Source organism: Talpa europaea (genome assembly GCF_964194135.1).
Source record: "Talpa europaea genome assembly, chromosome: 3".
In the NCBI taxonomy this organism is placed as follows: Eukaryota; Metazoa; Chordata; class Mammalia; order Eulipotyphla; family Talpidae; genus Talpa; species Talpa europaea.
In genome coordinates this window covers 74,565,250-74,573,401 of record NC_140069.1, presented here as the reverse complement: position 1 = coordinate 74,573,401, position 8,152 = coordinate 74,565,250, and the positions used below count along the sequence as shown (strand labels likewise).

The following is an 8,152-nucleotide window of genomic DNA, read 5'->3' as shown; positions in this document are numbered from 1 at the left end:
TGATTGATTGCTTTTAATTAACCATAAGATAGTTTAAAATGATGGGCCAGCATAAACTTGTAAGACAATTTTAAACTGAGAATTCAGCACCAGTTATGTTGCAGTGAACCCTCTTTTTCTTTAAGATGCTGGTCCCTGGAACTTCCTTTCTGCAAGTGGTATGGGTCTCTTTGGTTTTTAGTCTCTTTGGAGCAGAGTTCAGGAAACATGTCATTGATGCTAATGCCGTTGCATTAGCATACTTGTGAAAAAATACTCATGCTTGCCACCTATTGATTTCTAAATTTATACTCAAGGTTGCAGTTTGGCTATATGGAGTTATTAGAAATATTTGTAGGAATATTTGTGTTCAGAATGAAGAACACTATAGCTCCATTTTTCCTAAAATTCACATCAAGCAATCAAACTTAAGTATAGAGAAGAAAAGTTTTTGGCTTACATAGGCCAAACCTGAGGCCTGTTATTACCATTGTTGGTGTCCTCACTGGTCGAATTCTGACATGCTAGTGGCACATATTTCAATGGGAAGTATACCACTGTCAGATTTTCCTTTCTTCTGTCAAATGGGGCTACTAGGACAGTTGATTCAACAAAGTTTTTCTTTTTGCTTAGTTCTAATTTCAACAAGTCAAAGATGTGTTCAGGCATTCCAGGTAATGGGTGTGTATGTAACGCTAATAAAAATAGACTTTTTAGGAACTCAACTGTTTAGATATTTCATCCAGCTTGTCATGTTAAATATTTGTTCTTAAAGGATTTGAGATGTACATCTTTCATTTCATATTTTTCATAGGCTATGTCATATGCAGAATTACAGTTACCAATGTAACACAGGCCCCGTGGGCCCAGCGATCTCCACGTGTTCACATCGCAGTCTTATTTAACCAGGGGTCCTAACCACTAACATTGTGACTTTGCTTTGAGACCTTTCCTCTCCTGGGTACTGAGGTGCTATGAAGCCAACTGACAAAGATGCATCACATGTCTTAGGCTGATGCCACTACCCGATTGGTTTATTTGCAATTTGAGCCATTTAAAGACCAATAAAATTCCTTTTTTAAAAATGTTTGTGGTGTTACTTGATGTTCACAACATAACATGTAACATTCAGATTTATCAACCTGAGCATCTTTACTAGAGTTTTAGAAACATCTAAATCTTTTTGAGTTACCAGTTTAGGGATTTCTTTTGTGGTAGCGCCAGATTTCCTAAATAACAGTATCATCATTGCTTCGATTTAATCAAGGCTCAGAAACATAAGAATGCCATGTGCACAATTACATAGAAGATAGTCTAGATAGTCTCAGGCTGTTATGAAAGTCATAAATGTGCACATTTTACAACACTACTAAACTCAGGAATCGATATGTGACAGCTTTATATTTACTTCTAATTAGAATGATCCCCAGAGACTATTTAGTTTCCAAACCATCTAGGTTTGTGTAAGTATACTCTGAAGTTTGCACAAAGACAAAATCACCTAAGTACTCATTTCTCAGGATCCACCCCTAGTGTAGTCTCCCTGGCGTTAAGAGGCACCTAAATTATTCAAATGCAGAGGACAGCTTTAACCATGCCTGGCCCCCTGTTCTTACTAAAAAGTTTCTATGTAACATTGTGTCTGATACTCTCTAAACCATGCAAATGCCTCCTGGTCCTATATTTGATGTTGGTGTGTGAGGATAAAATGAACTGGTAGAGACTCCAGTTGAAAGTACTAGAGGGCCTCCCCTGGTGGCGCAGCGGTTGAGCGCTGGGCTGCAAGGCTGCCCGCAGCCTCTGCAGCGCCTGTTCGTTCCTGCCTCCGGAGAGGGCCCACAAAAAAAAAAAAAAAGAAAAAGTACTAGAGATTAAAGTTGCCCAACCCCTATTCTCACTGAGCAGATGACAAGTCACAGGGACAATGAAGTGAAATCTGCAAGATCACAACTAGAAAAACAGGATTAGGACTTAATTCTGCTTAATCCAGGCTACTGAGAAATGGAGGCCAAATTTGTGGTGTCCTGCTTTCCCCCACATCCTTGTACCCCCTGGTGCTCAGGAATGCCTCTAGTGAGATAGGGGTACCAAGTATGAGGGTCCTGGAAGGACGAACAGTTCAGAGATACAACCTCTGGTTCCTTCCAGCCTCATTAAAGCCCTGAGCACGGGCAGAGAGGCAGACTTGAAGATAATGAATGTGGGCATGAATATTCTCTTTGCCGCCTGTATGAATGCTCCAGCATAGAGGAAGCCTTCAGCACTTATTTGTTTACTGCTGCGAGACTGGTGTGATCCAATCATTTGGTGTTTTGACCATTAATTTACCCAGAGCACATGGTTGAGCTTTGTAGAAAAATCTTACTCCCCAAGAATTTTTTTAGGGCAACTTGTACCAGCTCCAAGAACTTGTGGGTTTAATTGGCAAACTCTATTACTTAGGATGTGAGTGAGGTTGCATTTTGGGGAGGTCGGAACAGTTCACTAAGTCAAACCACCAAAATGGAATAGCTATCTTCACCTTGCGTGTCCACGTTGGCAATCTGCTTGCATCACAAATGGCAATTTTCTTGAATGGAGCATGGGGGTGGAACAGACACTTATATGTACATGTACACTGCATATCTTGCCTCTCAACACTCCTGAAATCTCAAAGGGATAGATTGTAAATCTCAAAAACAAGTGATCGGAAATGAAAAAACATGATGAAATCAGCTTAATAAATGATGACGCATAAGTGGCATTTATATTTATTTTGGTATAAATATCCATAAGTTTGCATCAACACAAGATTTTTATTTAATAGGAAAAAAAAAGAGACCAAGATGAGCAGCATTTGTGGAAAAGTCAGCCCCAGCTAGTACCATCCAAGTTACTCTCTGTCCCCCACCCCATATACTGCACATTTCCAAATAGAAATGAAAACACTCAATTCAAGACAATCAGCAACGACTCTGTGAATTTACCCCTCTACTGAGAGAGGTTTCAGTTGTGTTTTTCCTGATGCCAAATATAATCATTTCCCAGGAGAGAAGTCATTGTTACAAATGGACCTTGGAATATCAGCCCATTGTCAGGTCCACAGCCTCAGCAGGGCAGCAGCAGAGGGCATGCTTCTGGAGTGGAAACCTCTAAACTGAGGAGCAAGTCCCTTCTATTCCAGGACAGACTGTTCACTTATTCTTTCATTCATCAAGTGTGATTTCTTTTATTGAGGTAACAGTTTACAAAAGTATATAGGTTTCAGGTGTACAATTTTTCACCTTAGCAGCTGTATATATCACTCCACATCCACCACCAGCCAATCGGCCCCCTCTGCCCACTCCTTGTCCCTTCTTCCCCTCTGGTAACCACCATCCAGTTGTCAGCCCAAGCATTTGTTTTTGTATTGTTTGTTGTTTTGCCTTTTTTATTTCTATTCCACAAATGAGTGACTCATTTGTCATTGGAAGCGTCTTTCACTTTCTGACTTATTTCACATTGCATAATCCCCTCAAGTGCCATCCATGCTGTTCCAAATGGCAAGATTTCATTTTTTTATAGCTAAAATAACATCCCTTTGCTTATATATACCACATCTTTATGTACTTATCAGTGGGCACTTGGGGGTTTTCCATATTTTGATTCTTATAAATAGTGCTGCTAAGAACATAGGGGTGCATATGTATTTTCAAATTTGTGTTTTTATGTTCTTCAGGTAAATGCCAACAAATGGGACTACTAGATCATATAGTAGTTCTATTTTTGGAGAAACCACCATACTGTTTTCCAAAGCGGCTGCACCAATTTACTTTCCCACACCAACAGTGTGGTCCTCCACACCACTTACCATTTTCTGACTTTTTGCTATTATTCCAATAAGGTGGAATCTCATTGTGCTTTTGACTTGCATTTTTCCCTAATGATGAGTGACATAGAACATCCTTACCTGTGTCTGTTGGCCATCTGTATGTCTTCTTCGGTAAAATGTTTATTCAAATCCTCTTCCCATTTTAAAGTCACTTTTTTGTTGTTGTTGAGTTCTACAAGTTATTTGTATATTTTAGATATCAACCCCATCTCTGATAAATGGTTTGCAAGTATCTTCTCCCATTCAGTAGGCAGTTATTTTAACAGTTTTTTTTATATATATAAGTGTGGAGCATCTTTTTTTTAAAGATTTATTCATTTATTCATACAAGCACTGGGTACAGTCAGAAGCACGGGAGGGTGAGAGAATTCACCAGAGCCAGAGCGGGGAGCAGAACAGGCAGACTGACGAAGCACACCGCTGAGGGGAGCAGCGGGCGGCAGGAGAGGTCTACGCGCCATGTGGGACCCTTGCCCGGTGGCCAGGGATCGAACCGGCGCTGCAGAGGCTGTGGGCAGCTTCACAACCCAGCGCTCAACCGCTGTGCCACCAGGGAGGCCCTAACAATTGTTTCTTTTGCCATCCTGAGAGTGTGATCTGGAATATGGAGTCTTCCAGGAATGCCTGGAAGGGCCAGGCTGACCTCAGAGCTCCAGGTGACCAAAGCTCTTTCTCTTCCAGGATGGATTTGATAAACTCAGTTTAGCTCTTTCTGGGCAAACCCGGGTCCAACCCAAGCCCCAGCCTCACTGTGCACAAAACAGAAGGATGGCTCTTTTATATGGGCATATCGATAAAAGACAGCAACTTCTGGCTCCAGAAATTATTTGAGGATAGAAACTGCATCTTGTTCATTTTAATTTCCCCTGCTCTGTGCCTTTCACAAGAAGAAAAATGGCTGTTCAAGGAAGAGCTCTTAAAGATACCTCTCCAATCCCAGTGAGTCTCAACACACTCTGGCTACACAAAAGAATTTTTATTTTAATTTTGGTAGATCCAGTTCCACACCAGAGCAGTTTTCTTTTTCTCACTTTCCTTTTTTTTTTTTTTAACGGAAAGCAGGCTATATTTATTCAAAAATTATAAAATGTTACAATATAAATCAAACAAAATTATTTTTGAAAAGTTAAGTGGCTCATATGTGTTCAAATTCTAACCCAAATTTAGACAACACTCCAATGAAGAGAAAGATTATAATATAGCTCAAGGAGCAAAAAGCAATAGAAATGTCTTCTCAATACACACTATATAAATTTATAAGTCTAAAGTTTCAGTGTAACACAAGCCGTAAGTACATGTGTTAGCTACCTTCTCCAGCATTAAAGTAGTAAATGGTTTATATTTAGTAAAAACATACAGAGTGTAGAAAACTTTGAATCACATGTAACGGAGACGGCCATGGTGAACCAAGTAGAGTGTAAGGTTTTCTTATGGAGGATGAACATTTCAGAAAGAACCCAGCTCGAAGTTAATCTATTATCACTTGTCTTGTAAAGGTGACCCATAAAAATAATTATCATTTGTAATTATAATACAGAGAACAAACTGCTCAGAAATTAATATCAATATCTTACTAAACAATAGTATAGTGACCAGTCTGAAAGGACAAATTACTTATTTGGCGGTTTAAGATAGCAGAGATCAATGTAAATTAAATAACATCAGTGAAAAAACAATGTACAATAGCAAGAGGTTAGAAAACTGAATACTGTGGAAAAGATTAGATCTGTAGAAGTTGGCTTTTTTTTTGATACTTGTTACAGTACATTACTGAGATTTTCATTGCAACAGTATTTCCCCCCAAACATTAAAATCTGGAAGCAATACACTTTTCTAAAGCTGTCGTTTAGTGGGTTTGTGTTTGTTTGTTTGTTTGTTTGTTTGTTTGTTTTTTGCCCAAACTTCAAAACACAGAAATAGGTTTAAAATATCAACTAGCCATTATGGAAGTCACAATATAGAGATACTCATAAACATTACACAAGCTATAGTTGATAAACCTGGACAAACCCACCAACATTTATGAAAAAAGGCGTTGCTTTTAAAAAGTGGTTAAGTACTACATGAGTCCTGAAACCAAAATGGGGGAAAATCTTATTGCTATTCTGTCAAACACCACAAAACTAAAAATGCTGCACAAAGTGTCAGGTGTCAACACATATAGCACAGAAATAAAACTCTCATTAAGCAACTGAGCTACTCATTGAAGTAAATTTAAAAAAAGACCAAACTTCTTTAACATATCAATGCTACTTTAGAATTATCATCAGAACAAGTAGAGATTTAATTATAAGTTGGACTGGACTATTAGAGAATTTTGCTTAGTACTGAAAGAGAATCTGTCAGCAAACATCCTAGAAAAGCTGTAAAAATCATGCTCTGTTATTCCTGAAAGGAAATTTGCCTGGTTTGATGCTACATACCTCTATCTCTCCCAGTAGTTCCAGGAGTTCTACATAGCAATTAATTCAGTAATTGATAGGAGTAGTTAAGTAAAAAGGAGACCGAAAGTAGGCTTTGTATCAACAGAGACTGGATAGGTGGATTTTTTTAATCACATGATAAATGTAAATCATAAATTCAAATGTACTGGTAAAGGTACACCTATTTTATGTTACACGAAAAACAGTAGACTGCAAAGTGTGCATGCACACCATAACATTGGAACTGGGAAAGCCGATGAGGGGGCTTTCTTGCAAATATTTACTGCCATGATATAAAACAAATGATGTGCAAACTGCAAGGTCCCTAAGATAGAAGTTAAAGAGTTTATATACAGAAAGATGTCACTATCTGATTACTATGCAAGAGATGGAGTTTCCCAGAGTTTATAACACTGAACAATAATCACCACAGGCTCCTCCTCCGTGGCCTTCTCCTCTGTGTGACAGTTTGACTCCTTTATTCTGGTTCTCATTTTCCCACAGTCCTGGTGTCTGAATGATCTTTTCAACAAGTTCTTCAAAGGCACACTGTACACCATCACAGATTTTTGCACTTGCCTCTATAAAGAACATGGAAAGCTTTCGTGCAAATTTCAGGCCTTCATTTCTGTCAACTTCATGATTTTCCTTACCAATTTTATTTCCGACTAGCATGTTTACTACGTCATTTCTCGTGCAATATGTTTCCAATTCACTTAGCCAATTATCCAGTTTAACAAAGATGTCCCTTGTCACATCATAAACTAACACCTTGTGCACCTCTATAATAGCTGGGAGTTAATGTACTGAGCCGCTCTTGACCAGCAGTTTTCTATATTGCAAGCTTAGCCTTATTTCCATCCACTGAAATTGTTTTCACCTTAAAGTCAATACCTATTGTTGCTGCAAGTTCTGAATCAAAAGAATCATCCGTGAACCTCAAGAGCAGGCTGGACTTGCCTACACCGCTCTCGCCGATGATGAGAATCTTTAGGGTGGTCAACACGTCCTCGTTCATCCTGACCCTGCTGCGCTCCAAGCCCAGCTGGCCTCGGGGCTCGGCTCTCAACCCTTAACCCCGAGAACTGCCCGCGCACGCGCACTGTTCCGCGGCTGGCACCTTGTCACACCTTGTCACACCTGCTTAGGTCCGCGCTTGCTCTCCTTTTTCATGGTGTCTTCAATGTCATTTAATCAGGCTCAATGATGAGTTTCTGAGGGCTATTTCTTGTAGTGACTCACAAGGCAGCAGCTCTCATTCCTAAGGAGGTTTCAATTTATTTGCTATTAGTTGGATATCCAACTTCGGGTTCATCTAAGCCTCCATCAACTGATTGTATCTTTTAATATATGTACATAGTAAACATGAGTGAGGACTAGTATAGTGAACTTGCATGAAAAAGTTTACTTTCCACCCCAGCGCCCAAAGACTACCATCTGTACCCATTTATATCTCCTCCCAGGCACAGCTCTCCACCAACTCTCACATCAATACTTAAGTAGAGTCGTGTTTTGGTAGACAGAACCCTTGTGGGCTTTGATGTGTTGGTAAATGGATCTGCAAGAAAGAGAAATTTAGAATATACTAGACTTTCACTTCATAGTGCATATCAGCAAATTAAAATATCTGAGTGCTTCTCAAACGTATTTGAACACAACTTTCTTTGGGAACACAACTTTCTTTGGGAAGAGATTCGTACTTTGACACTATATCTGTTGCCGCTCTGCTTCGTGATATGGGATATTATGTGTAGGTAGTCAAGGAATGCTCTACTGTGATTTGCTCATAGCAAATAGGTCACAGTTGCCCATGAGTGACCAGCTCATAAGAACCCACATACCTCTAAGTGAATGCTCATGTGGCAGGATTATCTTTGATAAATTAATGTCTTCATTTCCA

At 39.4% G+C, this 8,152-nt stretch overlaps 1 pseudogene across 1 annotated transcript; it reads right to left on the bottom strand.

Moving 5' to 3' along the window:
* Positions 1 to 6,629: 6,629 nt before the first annotated feature.
* Positions 6,630 to 7,270, bottom strand: LOC311168394 (ras-related protein Rab-18-like; annotated as a pseudogene). Its single transcript has 2 exons — positions 6,901 to 7,270; positions 6,630 to 6,833 (listed from the first exon to the last, which is right to left on the bottom strand). The product of its transcript is annotated as a ras-related protein Rab-18-like (transcript).
* Positions 7,271 to 8,152: the final 882 nt, after the last annotated feature.